At 46.5% G+C, this 18,315-nt stretch overlaps 6 non-coding genes across 6 annotated transcripts; all 6 read left to right on the plus strand.

Annotated features, from left to right (window-relative positions):
* Positions 1-2,311: 2,311 nt before the first annotated feature.
* Positions 2,312-2,383, plus strand: TRNAH-GUG (transfer RNA histidin (anticodon GUG)). Its single transcript has one exon. It is a non-coding gene; the product is annotated as a tRNA-His (tRNA).
* A 2,398-nt stretch (positions 2,384-4,781) lies between these two features.
* Positions 4,782-4,853, plus strand: TRNAH-GUG (transfer RNA histidin (anticodon GUG)). The gene has a single exon. It is a non-coding gene; the product is annotated as a tRNA-His (tRNA).
* A 2,636-nt stretch (positions 4,854-7,489) lies between these two features.
* Positions 7,490-7,561, plus strand: TRNAH-GUG (transfer RNA histidin (anticodon GUG)). The gene has a single exon. It is a non-coding gene; the product is annotated as a tRNA-His (tRNA).
* A 2,398-nt stretch (positions 7,562-9,959) lies between these two features.
* Positions 9,960-10,031, plus strand: TRNAH-GUG (transfer RNA histidin (anticodon GUG)). Its single transcript has one exon. It is a non-coding gene; the product is annotated as a tRNA-His (tRNA).
* A 2,636-nt stretch (positions 10,032-12,667) lies between these two features.
* TRNAH-GUG (transfer RNA histidin (anticodon GUG)) lies at positions 12,668-12,739 on the plus strand. Its single transcript has one exon. It is a non-coding gene; the product is annotated as a tRNA-His (tRNA).
* Positions 12,740-15,137: 2,398 nt separating this feature from the next.
* TRNAH-GUG (transfer RNA histidin (anticodon GUG)) lies at positions 15,138-15,209 on the plus strand. The gene has a single exon. It is a non-coding gene; the product is annotated as a tRNA-His (tRNA).
* The last annotated feature ends 3,106 nt before the right edge of the window (positions 15,210-18,315 follow it).

Here is an 18,315-nt window from a genome sequence, read left to right on the forward strand (position 1 = left end):
ACATTTGCATTACATGAAACATTATAACACTGCCATTTACGTCAATAACCACTAGCTTGATTAAGACAAATGTATTGCAGCGACAGTATTTCCCAGTTACAAATGGGAATAAAAACAACATCCGCGAGGGATTGAACCAACGACATTTAACTGATGTTGCCAATGGAGCGCGTTACAGAGAGCGCGAGGTCCCGCCTTTACAGTCACACGCTGATGATAATACAGATGTTTAAATAAACAGGCATATCTGTGGACTTGTGGTCTTTCTACATTGGGACTCATAGTCTAGTCCTAGGCTATTGTAGGCACTGGCGTATCTTTTAGTGGAATGAGAGGCATTCTGTAGTCGCGTGAAAGGACCTTTCAAGTCAATCTGATCTGTATTGTCCTGTGAAAAAAAGCGTTCTTAGACACAGTGAGGAGTTTTTGGGGATAATGGGAAAATCATTTCCAACTAAATGACAGGAATTTCTTAGTCCAATCATGAGGTGTGCTAGGATTTTTTATACTGTGGCGGAAAGAGAGAGAGTATAACAGTCATTATAAATAAAGGGCCAAGGAAGTGACAGTTTATGGAAGGAACAATTTGCACATAGTTTTAGAATGTGGTCAGGAGGAGGACAATGTGCATACACATATGAAACATTAGAAGGTAGACATTATGGAAGCACATATATTTCTTTATTTTTATTGTATTTGGGGAGAGGGGGTTAATATATCACGTCCAATGTGGAAAAGTGCTTTCCATAGCACCTTGCAGGTGGGCGACATCTAGAGCTGTGCAGTAGCCACCCATGCCCCAGACGTCAAAGAGAACAAGAAGTTACACATGTTGGAAGTGAGGGTGAGACATTGAGGAGATATGATCCCCGTATGAAGCCGAGAGAAGGAGGAGGCGTGAACGTGCATCCATGTATGCAGGCGAGAAGGGAAGGAGCATTGGTCATGCATCCCTGCATGAGGGTGAGACAGGGAGGAGATATGATCCCCGTATGAAGCCGAGAGAAGGAGGAGGCGTGAACGTGCATCCATGTATGCGGGCGAGACAGGAAGGAGCATTGGTCATGCATCCCTGCATGAGGGTGAGACAGGGAGGAGATATGATCCCCGTATGAAGCCGAGAGAAGGAGGAGGCGTGAACGTGCATCCATGTATGCGGGCGAGACAGGAAGGAGCATTGGTCATGCATCCCTGCATGAGGGTGAGACAGGGAGGAGATATGATCCCCGTATGAAGCCGAGAGAAGGAGGAGGCGTGAACGTGCATCCATGTATGCAGGCGAGAAGGGAAGGAGCATTGGTCATGCATCCCTGCATGAGGGTGAGACAGGGAGGAGATATGATCCCTGTATGAAGCCGAGAGAAGGAGGAGGCGTGAACATGCATCCATGTATGCGGGCGAGACAGGAAGGAGCATTGGTCATGCATCCCTGCATGAGGGTGAGACAGGGAGGAGATATGATCCCCGTATGAAGCCGAGAGAAGGAGGAGGCGTGAACGTGCATCCATGTATGCAGGCGAGACGGGAAGGAGCATTGGTCATGCATCCCTTCCTGAGGGTGAGACAGGGAGGAGATAAAATCCCCGTATGAAGCCGAGAGAACGAGGAGACATGAACGTGCATCCATGTATGCGGGCGAGAAGGGAAGGAGCATTGGTCATGCATCCCTGCATGAGGGTGAGACAGGGAGGAGATAAAATCCCTGTATGAAGCCAAGAGAACGAGGCGGCATGAACATGCATCCTTGTATGCAGGTGTGACATGGAGTCATCATGAACATGCATCCCTTTATAAGGACATAACATGGAGGACGCATGAACATGAATACCTGAATTTTATGGTGGTGGCCTTCGGGTGATTTGGCACGTGCAATTGGTGAAGAGCACTTCTCCTGCGCAAAAAAATAAATGTACTATTAGCACCCCGGAGGGAGCCTCTGCACTTCTTATAGGGAGAAAACTCTGCAATGGAAGGGGACAGGGTCAATAACAGCTGTAAACTCTCACAAGACCATCACTGCTCTCACACTTTCCTGCTCTCAGGCTGGCGGGCCATTATCGGCCCTGGCTGACGCACCATTGCCAGGTTTGGGTAACTATATTATTTCTAATTGGCTCCACTTTGATGACTTTCATTTGGATTCTGACTTGATTATTGAGATCTTTAATAAGTGACTGGGGATCAGGTGTCCACTTATTCTCATGGATAACATCACAACCAACCTTTAATTCAAACATGAGTCATGACATCACAGATGGAGTACAGCTTATGATAGAGGTGGAACGTCACATTGTAGCAGCCCAAGTAGCTCGCTGTGATCGTATAGTGGTTAGTACTCTGCGTTGTGGCCGCAGCAACCTCGGTTCGAATCCGAGTCACGGCATTGCAGTGAGGCAATGTCACGGCAGTTGGGCAGATATTTTAGAATTTCCATTAATACATTGGCAATCTCTGTGGAGGACTGAAACAATTCGATATGTCCTGTTACTGTTATGAACCTTTTGTTTCTTTAATGCTCTTTGCACACTTTTTCATCGGGTGACTGTAATGTATTTCAACCAAATCTAATTAAGAGCGCATTATGTGGTGACATTTGCAGTACATGAAACATTATAACACTGCCATTTACGTCAATAACCACTAGCTTGATTAAGACATATGTATTGCAGCGACAGTATTTCCCAGTTACAAATGGGAATAAAAACAACATCCGCGAGGGATTGAACCAACGACATTTAACTGATGTTGCCAATGGAGCGCGTTACAGAGAGCGCGAGGTCCCGCCTTTGCAGTCACACGCTGATGATAATACAGATGTTTAAATAAACAGGCATATCTGTGGACTTGTGGTCTTTCTACATTGGGACTCATAGTCTAGTCCTAGGCTATTATAGGCACTGGCGTATCTTTTAGTGGAATGAGAGACATTCTGTAGTCGCGTGAAAGGACCTTTCAAGTCAATCTGATCTGTATTGTCCTGTGAAAAAAAGCGTTCTTAGACACAGTGAGGAGTTTTTGGGGATAATGGGAAAATCATTTCCAACTAAATGACAGGAATTTCTTAGTCCAATCATGAGGTGTGCTAGGCTTTTTTATACTGTGGCGGAAAGAGAGACAGTATAACAGTCATTATAAATAAAGGGCCAAGGAAGTGACAGTTTATGGAAGGAACAATTTGCACATAGTTTTAGAATGTGGTCAGGAGGAGGACAATGTGCTTACACATATGAAACATTAGAAGGTAGACATTATGGAAGCACATATATTTCTTTATTTTTATTGTATTTGGGGAGAGGGGGTTAATATAGCACGTCCAATGTGGAAAAGTGCTTTCCATAGCACCTTGCAGGTGGGCGACATCTAGAGCTGTGCAGTAGCCACCCATGCCCCAGACGTCAAAGAGAACAAGAAGTTACACATGTTGGAAGTGAGGGTGAGACATTGAGGAGATATGATCCCCGTATGAAGCCGAGAGAAGGAGGAGGCGTGAACGTGCATCCATGTATGCAGGCGAGAAGGGAAGGAGCATTGGTCATGCATCCCTGCATGAGGGTGAGACAGGGAGGAGATATCATCCCCGTATGAAGCCGAGAGAAGGAGGAGGCGTGAACGTGCATCCATGTATGCGGGCGAGACAGGAAGGAGCATTGGTCATGCATCCCTGCATGAGGGTGAGACAGGGAGGAGATATGATCCCCGTATGAAGCCGTGAGAAGGAGGAGGCGTGAAGGTGCATCCATGTATGCAGGCGAGAAGGGAAGGAGCATTGGTCATGCATCCCTGCATGAGGGTGAGACAGGGAGGAGATATGATCCCCGTATGAAGCCGAGAGAAGGAGGAGGCGTGAACGTGCATCCATGTATGCGGGCGAGACAGGAAGGAGCATTGGTCATGCATCCCTGCATGAGGGTGAGACAGGGAGGAGATATGATCCCCGTATGAAGCCGAGAGAAGGAGGAGGCGTGAACGGGCATCCATGTATGCGGGCGAGACGGGAAGGAGCATTGGTCATGCATCCCTTCCTGAGGGTGAGACAGGGAGGAGATAAAATCCCTGTATGAAGCCGAGAGAACGAGGAGACATGAACGTGCATCCATGTATGCGGGCGAGAAGGGAAGGAGCATTGGTCATGCATCCCTGCATGAGGGTGAGACAGGGAGGAGATAAAATCCCTGTATGAAGCCAAGAGAACGAGGCGGCATGAACATGCATCCTTGTATGCAGGTGTGACATGGAGTCATCATGAACATGCATCCCTTTATAAGGACATAACATGGAGGACGCATGAACATGAATGCCTGAATTTTTTGGTGGTGGCCTTCGGGTGATTTGGCACGTGCAATTGGTGAAGAGCACTTCTCCTGCGCAAAAAAATAAATGTACTATTAGCACCCCGGAGGGAGCCTCTGCACTTCTTATAGGGAGAAAACTCTGCAATGGAAGGGGACAGGGTCAATAACAGCTGTAAACTCTCACAAGACCATCACTGCTCTCACACTTTCCTGCTCTCAGGCTGGCGGGCCATTATCGGCCTTGGCTGCCGCACCATTGCCAGGTTTGTGTAACTATATTATTTCTAATTGGCTCCACTTTGATGACTTTCATTTGGATTCTGACTTGATTATTGAGATCTTAAATAAGTGACTGGGGATCAGGTGTCCACTTATTCTCATGGATAACATCACAACCAACCTTTAATTCAAACATGAGCCATGACATCACAGATGGAGTACAGCTTATGATAGAGGTGGAACGTCACATTGTAGCAGCCCAAGTAGCTCGCCGTGATCGTATAGTGGTTAGTACTCTGCGTTGTGGCCGCAGCAACCTCGGTTCGATTCCGAGTCACGGCATTGCGGTGAGGCAATGTCACAGCAGTTGGGCAGATATTTTAGAATTTCCATTAATACATTGGCAATCTCTGTGGAGGACTGAAACAATTCGATATGTCCTGTTACTGTTATGAACCTTTTGTTTCTTTAATGCTCTTTGCACACTTTTTCATCGGGTGACTGTAATGTATTTCAACCAAATCTAATTAAGAGCGCATTATGTGGTGACATTTGCAGTACATGAAACATTATAACACTGCCATTTACGTCAATAACCACTAGCTTGATTAAGACATATGTATTGCAGCGACAGTATTTCCCAGTTACAAATGGGAATAAAAACAACATCCGCGAGGGATTGAACCAACGACATTTAACTGATGTTGCCAATGGAGCGCGTTACAGAGAGCGCGAGGTCCCGCCTTTACAGTCACACGCTGATGATAATACAGATGTTTAAATAAACAGGCATATCTGTGGACTTGTGGTCTTTCTACATTGGGACTCATAGTCTAGTCCTAGGCTATTGTAGGCACTGGCGTATCTTTTAGTGGAATGAGAGGCATTCTGTAGTCGCGTGAAAGGACCTTTCAAGTCAATCTGATCTGAATTGTCCTGTGAAAAAAAGCGTTCTTAGACACAGTGAGGAGTTTTTGGGGATAATGGGAAAATCATTTCCAACTAAATGACAGGAATTTCTTAGTCCAATCATGAGGTGTGCTAGACTTTTTTATACTGTGGCGGAAAGAGAGACAGTATAACAGTCATTATAAATAAAGGGCCAAGGAAGTGACAGTTTATGGAAGGAACAATTTGCACAAAGTTTTAGAATGTGGTCAGGAGGAGGACAATGTGCTTACACATATGAAACATTAGAAGGTAGACATTATGGAAGCACATATATTTCTTTATTTTTATTGTATTTGGGGAGAGGGGGTTAATATAGCACGTCCAATGTGGAAAAGTGCTTTCCATAGCACCTTGCAGGTGGGCGACATCTAGAGCTGTGCAGTAGCCACCCATGCCCCAGACGTCAAAGAGAACAAGAAGTTACACATGTTGGAAGTGAGGGTGAGACATTGAGGAGATATGATCCCCGTATGAAGCCGAGAGAAGGAGGAGGCGTGAACGTGCATCCATGTATGCAGGCGAGAAGGGAAGGAGCATTGGTCATGCATCCCTGCATGAGGGTGAGACAGGGAGGAGATATGATCCCCGTATGAAGCCGAGAGAAGGAGGAGGCGTGAACGTGCATCCATGTATGCGGGCGAGACAGGAAGGAGCATTGGTCATGCATCCCTCCATTAGGGTGAGACAGGGAGGAGATATGATCCCCGTATGAAGCCGAGAGAAGGAGGAGGCGTGAACGTGCATCCATGTATGCAGGCGAGAAGGGAAGGAGCATTGGTCATGCATCCCTGCATAAGGGTGAGACAGGGAGGAGATATGATCCCCGTATGAAGCCGAGAGAAGGAGGAGGCGTGAACGTGCATCCATGTATGCGGGCGAGACAGGAAGGAGCATTGGTCATGCATCCCTGCATGAGGGTGGGACAGGGAGGAGATATGATCCCCGTATGAAGCCGAGAGAAGGAGGAGGCGTGAACGTGCATCCATGTATGCGGGCGAGAAGGGAAGGAGCATTGGTCATGCATCCCTGCATGAGGGTGAGACAGGGAGGAGATATGATCCCTGTATGAAGCCGAGAGAAGGAGGAGGCGTGAACGTGCATCCATGTATGCGGGCGAGACAGGAAGGAGCATTGGTCATGCATCCCTGCATGAGGGTGAGACAGGGAGGAGATATGATCCCCGTATGAAGCCGAGAGAAGGAGGAGGCGTGAACGTGCATCCATGTATGCAGGCGAGACGGGAAGGAGCATTGGTCATGCATCCCTTCCTGAGGGTGAGACAGGGAGGAGATAAAATCCCCGTATGAAGCCGAGAGAACGAGGAGACATGAACGTGCATCCATGTATGCGGGCGAGAAGGGAAGGAGCATTGGTCATGCATCCCTGCATGAGGGTGAGACAGGGAGGAGATAAATTCCCTGTATGAAGCCAAGAGAACGAGGCGGCATGAACATGCATCCTTGTATGCAGGTGTGACATGGAGTCATCATGAACATGCATCCCTTTATAAGGACATAACATGGAGGACGCATGCACATGAATGCCTGAATTTTATGGTGGTGGCCTTCGGGTGATTTGGCACGTGCAATTGGTGAAGAGCACTTCTCCTGCGCAAAAAAATAAATGTACTATTAGCACCCCTGAGGGAGCCTCTGTACTTCCTATAGGGAGAAAACACTGCAATGGAAGGGGACAGGGTCAATAACAGCTGTAAACTCTCACAAGACCATCACTGCTCTCACACTTTCCTGCTCTCAGGCTGGCGGGCCATTATCGGCCCTGGCTGCCACACCATTGCCAGGTTTGTGTAACTATATTATTTCTAATTGGCTCCACTTTGATGACTTTCATTTGGATTCTGACTTGATTATTGAGATCTTAAATAAGTGACTGGGGATCAGGTGTCCACTTATTCTCATGGATAACATCACAACCAACCTTTAATTCAAACATGAGTCATGACATCACAGATGGAGTACAGCTTATGACAGAGGTGGAACGTCACATCGTAGTAGCCCAAGTAGCTTGCCGTGATTGTATAGTGGTTAGTACTCTGCGTTGTGGCCGCAGCAACCTCGGTTCGAATCCGAGTCACGGCATTCCGGTGAGGCAATGTCACGGCAGTTGGGCAGATATTTTAGAATTTCCATTAATACATTGGCAATCTCTGTGGAGGACTGAAACAATTCGATATGTCCTGTTACTGTTATGAACCTTTTGTTTCTTTAATGCTCTTTGCACACTTTTTCATCGGGTGACTGTAATGTATTTCAACCAAATCTAATTAAGAGCGCATTATGTGGTGACATTTGCATTACATGAAACATTATAACACTGCCATTTACGTCAATAACCACTAGCTTGATTAAGACATATGTATTGCAGCGACAGTATTTCCCAGTTACAAATGGGAATAAAAACAACATCCGCGAGGGATTGAACCAACGACATTTAACTGATGTTGCCAATGGAGCGCGTTACAGAGAGCGCGAGGTCCCGCCTTTACAGTCACACGCTGATGATAATACAGATGTTTAAATAAACAGGCATATCTGTGGACTTGTGGTCTTTCTACATTGGGACTCATAGTCTAGTCCTAGGCTATTGTAGGCACTGGCGTATCTTTTAGTGGAATGAGAGGCATTCTGTAGTCGCGTTAAAGGACCTTTCAAGTCAATCTGATCTGTATTGTCCTGTGAAAAAAAGCGTTCTTAGACACAGTGAGGAGTTTTTGGGGATAATGGGAAAATCATTTCCAACTAAATGACAGGAATTTCTTAGTCCAATCATGAGGTGTGCTAGGCTTTTTTATACTGTGGCGGAAAGAGAGAGAGTATAACAGTCATTATAAATAAAGGGCCAAGGAAGTGACAGTTTATGGAAGGAACAATTTGCACATAGTTTTAGAATGTGGTCAGGAGGAGGACAATGTGCTTACACATATGAAACATTAGAAGGTAGACATTATGGAAGCACATATATTTCTTTATTTTTATTGTATTTGGGGAGAGGGGGTTAATATAGCACGTCCAATGTGCAAAAGTGCTTTCCATAGCACCTTGCAGGTGGGCGACATCTAGAGCTGTGCAGTAGCCACCTATGCCCCAGACGTGAAAGAGAACAAGAAGTTACACATGTTGGAAGTGAGGGTGAGACATTGAGGAGATATGATCCCCGTATGAAGCCGAGAGAAGGAGGAGGCGTGAACGTGCATCCATGTATGCAGGCGAGAAGGGAAGGAGCATTGGTCATGCATCCCTGCATGAGGGTGAGACAGGGAGGAGATATCATCCCCGTATGAAGCCGAGAGAAGGAGGAGGCGTGAACGTGCATCCATGTATGCGGGCGAGACAGGAAGGAGCATTGGTCATGCATCCCTGCATGAGGGTGAGACAGGGAGGAGATATGATCCCCGTATGAAGCCGTGAGAAGGAGGAGGCGTGAAGGTGCATCCATGTATGCAGGCGAGAAGGGAAGGAGCATTGGTCATGCATCCCTGCATGAGGGTGAGACAGGGAGGAGATATGATCCCCGTATGAAGCCGAGAGAAGGAGGAGGCGTGAACGTGCATCCATGTATGCGGGCAAGACAGGAAGGAGCATTGGTCATGCATTCCTGCATGAGGGTGAGACAGGGAGGAGATATGATCCCCGTATGAAGCCGAGAGAAGGAGGAGGCGTGAACGTGCATCCATGTATGCGGGCGAGACGGGAAGGAGCATTGGTCATGCATCCCTTCCTGAGGGTGAGACAAGGAGGAGATAAAATCCCTGTATGAAGCCGAGAGAACGAGGAGACATGAACGTGCATCCATGTATGCGGGCGAGAAGGGAAGGAGCATTGGTCATGCATCCCTGCATGAGGGTGAGACAGGGAGGAGATAAAATCCCTGTATGAAGCCAAGAGAACGAGGCGGCATGAACATGCATCCTTGTATGCAGGTGTGACATGGAGTCATCATGAACATGCATCCCTTTATAAGGACATAACATGGAGGACGCATGAACATGAATGCCTGAATTTTTTGGTGGTGGCCTTCGGGTGATTTGGCACGTGCAATTGGTGAAGAGCACTTCTCCTGCGCAAAAAAATAAATGTACTATTAGCACCCCGGAGGGAGCCTCTGCACTTCTTATAGGGAGAAAACTCTGCAATGGAAGGGGACAGGGTCAATAACAGCTGTAAACTCTCACAAGACCATCACTGCTCTCACACTTTCCTGCTCTCAGGCTGGCGGGCCATTATCGGCCTTGGCTGCCGCACCATTGCCAGGTTTGTGTAACTATATTATTTCTAATTGGCTCCACTTTGATGACTTTCATTTGGATTCTGACTTGATTATTGAGATCTTAAATAAGTGACTGGGGATCAGGTGTCCACTTATTCTCATGGATAACATCACAACCAACCTTTAATTCAAACATGAGCCATGACATCACAGATGGAGTACAGCTTATGACAGAGGTGGAACGACACATCGTAGTAGCCCAAGTAGCTCGCCGTGATCGTATAGTGGTTAGTACTCTGCGTTGTGGCCGCAGCAACCTCGGTTCGATTCCGAGTCACGGCATTGCGGTGAGGCAATGTCACTGCAGTTGGGCAGATATTTTAGAATTTCCATTAATACATTGGCAATCTCTGTGGAGGACTGAAACAATTCGATATGTCCTGTTACTGTTATGAACCTTTTGTTTCTTTAATGCTCTTTGCACACTTTTTCATCGGGTGACTGTAATGTATTTCAACCAAATCTAATTAAGAGCGCATTATGTGGTGACATTTGCAGTACATGAAACATTATAACACTGCCATTTACGTCAATAACCACTAGCTTGATTAAGACATATGTATTGCAGCGACAGTATTTCCCAGTTACAAATGGGAATAAAAACAACATCCGCGAGGGATTGAACCAACGACATTTAACTGATGTTGCCAATGGAGCGCGTTACAGAGAGCGCGAGGTCCCGTCTTTACAGTCACACGCTGATGATAATACAGATGTTTAAATAAACAGGCATATCTGTGGACTTGTGGTCTTTCTACATTGGGACTCATAGTCTAGTCCTAGGCTATTGTAGGCACTGGCGTATCTTTTAGTGGAATGAGAGGCATTCTGTAGTCGCGTGAAAGGACCTTTCAAGTCAATCTGATCTGTATTGTCCTGTGAAAAAAAGCGTTCTTAGACACAGTGAGGAGTTTTTGGGGATAATGGGAAAATCATTTCCAACTAAATGACAGGAATTTCTTAGTCCAATCATGAGGTGTGCTAGGCTTTTTTATACTGTGGCGGAAAGAGAGACAGTATAACAGTCATTATAAATAAAGGGCCAAGGAAGTGACAGTTTATGGAAGGAACAATTTGCACATAGTTTTAGAATGTGGTCAGGAGGAGGACAATGTGCTTACACATATGAAACATTAGAAGGTAGACATTATGGAAGCACATATATTTCTTTATTTTTATTGTATTTGGGGAGAGGGGGTTAATATAGCACGTCCAATGTGGAAAAGTGCTTTCCATAGCACCTTGCAGGTGGGCGACATCTAGAGCTGTGCAGTAGCCACCCATGCCCCAGACGTCAAAGAGAACAAGAAGTTACACATGTTGGAAGTGAGGGTGAGACATTGAGGAGATATGATCCCCGTATGAAGCCGAGAGAAGGAGGAGGCGTGAACGTGCATCCATGTATGCAGGCGAGAAGGGAAGGAGCATTGGTCATGCATCCCTGCATGAGGGTGAGACAGGGAGGAGATATGATCCCCGTATGAAGCCGAGAGAAGGAGGAGGCGTGAACGTGCATCCATGTATGCGGGCGAGACAGGAAGGAGCATTGGTCATGCATCCCTGCATGAGGGTGAGACAGGGAGGAGATATGATCCCCGTATGAAGCCGAGAGAAGGAGGAGGCGTGAACGTGCATCCATGTATGCAGGCGAGAAGGGAAGGAGCATTGGTCATGCATCCCTGCATAAGGGTGAGACAGGGAGGAGATATGATCCCCGTATGAAGCCGAGAGAAGGAGGAGGCGTGAACGTGCATCCATGTATGCGGGCGAGACAGGAAGGAGCATTGGTCATGCATCCCTGCATGAGGGTGGGACAGGGAGGAGATATGATCCCCGTATGAAGCCGAGAGAAGGAGGAGGCGTGAACGTGCATCCATGTATGCGGGCGAGAAGGGAAGGAGCATTGGTCATGCATCCCTGCATGAGGGTGAGACAGGGAGGAGATATGATCCCTGTATGAAGCCGAGAGAAGGAGGAGGCGTGAACGTGCATCCATGTATGCGGGCGAGACAGGAAGGAGCATTGGTCATGCATCCCTGCATGAGGGTGAGACAGGGAGGAGATATGATCCCCGTATGAAGCCGAGAGAAGGAGGAGGCGTGAACGTGCATCCATGTATGCAGGCGAGACGGGAAGGAGCATTGGTCATGCATCCCTTCCTGAGGGTGAGACAGGGAGGAGATAAAATCCCCGTATGAAGCCGAGAGAACGAGGAGACATGAACGTGTATCCATGTATGCGGGCGAGAAGGGAAGGAGCATTGGTCATGCATCCCTGCATGAGGGTGAGACAGGGAGGAGATAAATTCCCTGTATGAAGCCAAGAGAACGAGGCGGCATGAACATGCATCCTTGTATGCAGGTGTGACATGGAGTCATCATGAACATGCATCCCTTTATAAGGACATAACATGGAGGACGCATGCACATGAATGCCTGAATTTTATGGTGGTGGCCTTCGGGTGATTTGGCATGTGCAATTGGTGAAGAGCACTTCTCCTGCGCAAAAAAATAAATGTACTATTAGCACCCCTGAGGGAGCCTCTGTACATCCTATAGGGAGAAAACTCTGCAATGGAAGGGGACAGGGTCAATAACAGCTGTAAACTCTCACAAGACCATCACTGCTCTCACACTTTCCTGCTCTCAGGCTGGCGGGCCATTATCGGCCCTGGCTGCCACACCATTGCCAGGTTTGTGTAACTATATTATTTCTAATTGGCTCCACTTTGATGACTTTCATTTGGATTCTGACTTGATTATTGAGATCTTAAATAAGTGACTGGGGATCAGGTGTCCACTTATTCTCATGGATAACATCACAACCAACCTTTAATTCAAACATGAGTCATGACATCACAGATGGAGTACAGCTTATGACAGAGGTGGAACGTCACATCGTAGTAGCCCAAGTAGCTCGCCGTGATCGTATAGTGGTTAGTACTCTGCGTTGTGGCCGCAGCAACCTCGGTTCGAATCCGAGTCACGGTATTCCGGTGAGGCAATGTCACGGCAGTTGGGCAGATATTTTAGAATTTCCATTAATACATTGGCAATCTCTGTGGAGGACTGAAACAATTCGATATGTCCTGTTACTGTTATGAACCTTTTGTTTCTTTAATGCTCTTTGCACACTTTTTCATCGGGTGACTGTAATGTATTTCAACCAAATCTAATTAAGAGCGCATTATGTGGTGACATTTGCATTACATGAAACATTATAACACTGCCATTTACGTCAATAACCACTAGCTTGATTAAGACATATGTATTGCAGCGACAGTATTTCCCAGTTACAAATGGGAATAAAAACAACATCCGCGAGGGATTGAACCAACGACATTTAACTGATGTTGCCAATGGAGCGCGTTACAGAGAGCGCGAGGTCCCGCCTTTACAGTCACACGCTGATGATAATACAGATGTTTAAATAAACAGGCATATCTGTGGACTTTTGGTCTTTCTACATTGGGACTCATAGTCTAGTCCTAGGCTATTGTAGGCACTGGCGTATCTTTTAGTGGAATGAGAGGCATTCTGTAGTCGCGTGAAAGGACCTTTCAAGTCAATCTGATCTGTATTGTCCTGTGAAAAAAAGCGTTCTTAGACACAGTGAGGAGTTTTTGGGGATAATGGGAAAATCATTTCCAACTAAATGACAGGAATTTCTTAGTCCAATCATGAGGTGTGCTAGGCTTTTTTATACTGTGGCGGAAAGAGAGAGAGTATAACAGTCATTATAAATAAAGGGCCAAGGAAGTGACAGTTTATGGAAGGAACAATTTGCACATAGTTTTAGAATGTGGTCAGGAGGAGGACAATGTGCTTACACATATGAAACATTAGAAGGTAGACATTATGGAAGCACATATATTTCTTTATTTTTATTGTATTTGGGGAGAGGGGGTTAATATAGCACGTCCAATGTGGAAAAGTGCTTTCCATAGCACCTTGCAGGTGGGCGACATCTAGAGCTGTGCAGTAGCCACCCATGCCCCAGACGTCAAAGAGAACAAGAAGTTACACTTGTTGGAAGTGAGGGTGAGACATTGAGGAGATATGATCCCCGTATGAAGCCGAGAGAAGGAGGAGGCGTGAACGTGCATCCATGTATGCAGGCGAGATGGGAAGGAGCATTGGTCATGCATCCCTGCATGAGGGTGAGACAGGGAGGAGATATGATCCCCGTATGAAGCCGAGAGAAGGAGGAGGCGTGAACATGCATCCATGTATGCGGGCGAGACAGGAAGGAGCATTGGTCATGCATCCCTGCATGAGGGTGAGACAGGGAGGAGATATGATCCCCGTATGAAGCCGAGAGAAGGAGGAGGCGTGAACGTGCATCCATGTATGCAGGCGAGAACGGAAGGAGCATTGGTCATGCATCCCTGCATGAGGGTGAGACAGGGAGGAGATATGATCCCCGTATGAAGCCGAGAGAAGGAGGAGGCGTGAACGTGCATCCATATATGCAGGCGAGACAGGAAGGAGCATTGGTCATGCATCCCTGCATGAGGGTGAGACAGGGAGGAGATATGATCCCCGTATGAAGCCGAGAGAAGGAGGAGGCGTGAACGTGCATCCATGTATGCGGGCGAGACGGGAAGGAGCATTGGTCATGCATCCCTTCCTGAGGGTGAGACAGGGAGCAGATAAAATCCCTGTATGAAGCCGAGAGAACGAGGAGACATGAACGTGCATCCATGTATGCGGGCGAGAAGGGAAGGAGCATTGGTCATGCATCCCTGCATGAGGGTGAGACAGGGAGGAGATAAAATCCCTGTATGAAGCCAAGAGAACGAGGCGGCATGAACATGCATCCTTGTATGCAGATGTGACATGGAGTCATCATGAACATGCATCCCTTTATAAGGACATAACATGGAGGACGCATGAACATGAATGCCTGAATTTTATGGTGGTGGCCTTCGGGTGATTTGGCACGTGCAATTGGTGAAGAGCACTTCTCCAGCGCAAAAAAATAAATGTACTATTAGCACCCCGGAGGGAGCCTCTGCACTTCTTATAGGGAGAAAACTCTGCAATGAAAGGGGACAGGGTCAATAACAGCTGTAAACTCTCACAAGACCATCACTGCTCTCACACTTTCCTGCTCTCAGGCTGGCGGGCCATTATCGGCCCTGGCTGCCGCACCATTGCCAGGTTTGTGTAACTATATTATTTCTAATTGGCTCCACTTTGATGACTTTCATTTGGATTCTGACTTGATTATTGAGATCTTAAATAAGTGACTGGGGATCAGGTGTCCACTTATTCTCATGGATAACATCACAACCAACCTTTAATTCAAACATGAGTCATGACATCACAGATGGAGTACAGCTTATGATAGAGGTGGAACGTCACATTGTAGCAGCCCAAGTAGCTCGCCGTGATCGTATAGTGGTTAGTACTCTGCGTTGTGGCCGCAGCAACCTCGGTTCGAATCCGAGTCACGGCATTGCGGTGAGGCAATGTCACGGCAGTTGGGCAGATATTTTAGAATTTCCATTAATACATTGGCAATCTCTGTGGAGGACTGAAACAATTCGATATGTCCTGTTGCTGTTATGAACCTTTTGTTTCTTTAATGCTCTTTGCACACTTTTTCATCGGGTGACTGTAATGTATTTCAACCAAATCTAATTAAGAGCGCATTATGTGGTGACATTTGCAGTACATGAAACATTATAACACTGCCATTTACGTCAATAACCACTAGCTTGATTAAGACATATGTATTGCAGCGACAGTATTTCCCAGTTACAAATGGGAATAAAAACAACATCCGCGAGGGATTGAACCAACGACATTTAACTGATGTTGCCAATGGAGCGCGTTACAGAGAGCGCGAGGTCCCGCCTTTACAGTCACACGCTGATGATAATACAGATGTTTAAATAAACAGGCATATCTGTGGACTTGTGGTCTTTCTACATTGGGACTCATAGTCTAGTCCTAGGCTATTGTAGGCACTGGCGTATCTTTTAGTGGAATGAGAGGCATTCTGTAGTCGCGTGAAAGGACCTTTCAAGTCAATCTGATCTGTATTGTCCTGTGAAAAAAAGCGTTCTTAGACACAGTGAGGAGTTTTTGGGGATAATGGGAAAATCATTTCCAACTAAATGACAGGAATTTCTTAGTCCAATCATGAGGTGTGCTAGGCTTTTTTATACTGTGGCGGAAAGAGAGAGAGTATAACAGTTATTATAAATAAAGGGCCAAGGAAGTGACAGTTTATGGAAGGAACAATTTGCACATAGTTTTAGAATGTGGTCAGGAGGAGGACAATTGCTTACACATATGAAACATTAGAAGGTAGACATTATGGAAGCACATATATTTCTTTATTTTTATTGTATTTGGGGAGAGGGGGTTAATATAGCACGTCCAATGTGGAAAAGTGCTTTCCATAGCACCTTGCAGGTGGGCGACATCTAGAGCTGTGCAGTAGCCACCCATGCCCCAGACGTCAAAGAGAACAAGAAGTTACACATGTTGGAAGTGAGGGTGAGACATTGAGGAGATATGATCCCCGTATGAAGCCGAGAGAAGGAGGAGGCGTGAACGTGCATCCATGTATGCAGGCGAGAAGGGAAGGAGCATTGGTCATGCATCCCTGCATGAGGGTGAGACAGGGAGGAGATATGATCCCCGTATGAAGCCGAGAGAAGGAGGAGGCGTGAACGTGCATCCATGTATGCGGGCGAGACAGGAAGGAGCGTTGGTCATGCATCCCTGCATGAGGGTGAGACAGGGAGGAGATATGATCCCCTTTTGAAGCCGAGAGAAGGTGGAGGCGTGAACGTGCATCCATGTATGCAGGCGAGAAGGGAAGGAGCATTGGTCATGCATCGCTGCATGAGGGTGAGACAGGGAGGAGATATGATCCCCGTATGAAGCCGAGAGAAGGAGGAGGCGTGAACGTGCATCCATGTATGCGGGCGAGACAGGAAGGAGCATTGGTCATGCATCCCTGCATGAGGGTGAGACAGGGAGGAGATATGATCCCCGTATGAAGCCGAGAGAAGGAGGAGGCGTGAACGTGCATCCATGTATGCGGGCGAGAAGGGAAGGAGCATTGGTCATGCATCCCTGCATGAGGGTGAGACAGGGAGGAGATAAAATCCCTGTATGAAGCCAAGAGAACGAGGCGGCATGAACATGCATCCTTGTATGCAGGTGTGACATGGAGTCATCATGAACATGCATCCCTTTATAAGGACATAACATGGAGGACGCATGAACATGAATGCCTGAATTTTATGGTGGTGGCCTTCGGGTGATTTGGCACGTGCAATTGGTGAAGAGCACTTCTCCTGCGCAAAAAAATAAATTTACTATTAGCACCCCGGAGGGAGCCTCTGCACTTCTTATAGGGAGAAAACTCTGCAATGGAAGGGGACAGGGTCAATAACAGCTGTAAACTCTCACAAGACCATCACTGCTCTCACACTTTCCTGCTCTCAGGCTGGCGGGCCATTATCGGCCCTGGCTGCCGCACCATTGCCAGGTTTGTGTAACTATATTATTTCTAATTGGCTCCACTTTGATGACTTTCATTTGGATTCTGACTTGATTATTGAGATCTTTAATAAGTGACTGGGGATCAGGTGTCCACTTATTCTCATGGATAACATCACAACCAACCTTTAATTCAAACATGAGTCATGACATCACAGATGGAGTACAGCTTATGATAGAGGTGGAACGTCACATGGTAGCAGCCCAAGTAGCTCGCTGTGATCGTATAGTGGTTAGTACCCTGCGTTGTGGCCGCAGCAACCTCGGTTCGAATCCGAGTCACGGCATTGCGGTGAGGCAATGTCACGGCAGTTGGGCAGATATTTTAGAATTTCCATTAATACATTGGCAATCTCTGTGGAGGACTGAAACAATTCGATATGTCCTGTTACTGTTATGAACCTTTTGTTTCTTTAATGCTCTCTGCACACTTTTTCATCGGGTGACTGTAATGTATTTCAACCAAATCTAATTAAGAGCGCATTATGTGGTGACATTTGCAGTACATGAAACATTATAACACTGCCATTTACGTCAATAACCACTAGCTTGATTAAGACATATGTATTGCAGCGACAGTATTTCCCAGTTACAAATGGGAATAAAAACAACATCCGCGAGGGATTGAACCAACGACATTTAACTGATGTTGCCAATGGAGCGCGTTACAGAGAGCGCGAGGTCCCGCCTTTACAGTCACACGCTGATGATAATACAGATGTTTAAATAAACAGGCATATCTGTGGACTTGTGGTCTTTCTACATTGGGACTCATAGTCTAGTCCTAGGCTATTGTAGGCACTGGCGTATCTTTTAGTGGAATGAGAGGCATTCTGTAGTCGCGTGAAAGGACCTTTCAAGTCAATCTGATCTGTATTGTCCTGTGAAAAAAAGCGTTCTTAGACACAGTGAGGAGTTTTTGGGGATAATGGGAAAATCATTTCCAACTAAATGACAGGAATTTCTTAGTCCAATCATGAGGTGTGCTAGGCTTTTTTATACTGTGGCGGAAAGAGAGAGAGTATAACAGTCATTATAAATAA

This window comes from Ambystoma mexicanum, assembly GCF_040938575.1.
Source record: "Ambystoma mexicanum isolate Mex_15411 chromosome 12 unlocalized genomic scaffold, UKY_AmexF1_1 Mex_chr12_unloc.1, whole genome shotgun sequence".
Classification (NCBI taxonomy): domain Eukaryota; kingdom Metazoa; phylum Chordata; class Amphibia; order Caudata; family Ambystomatidae; genus Ambystoma; species Ambystoma mexicanum.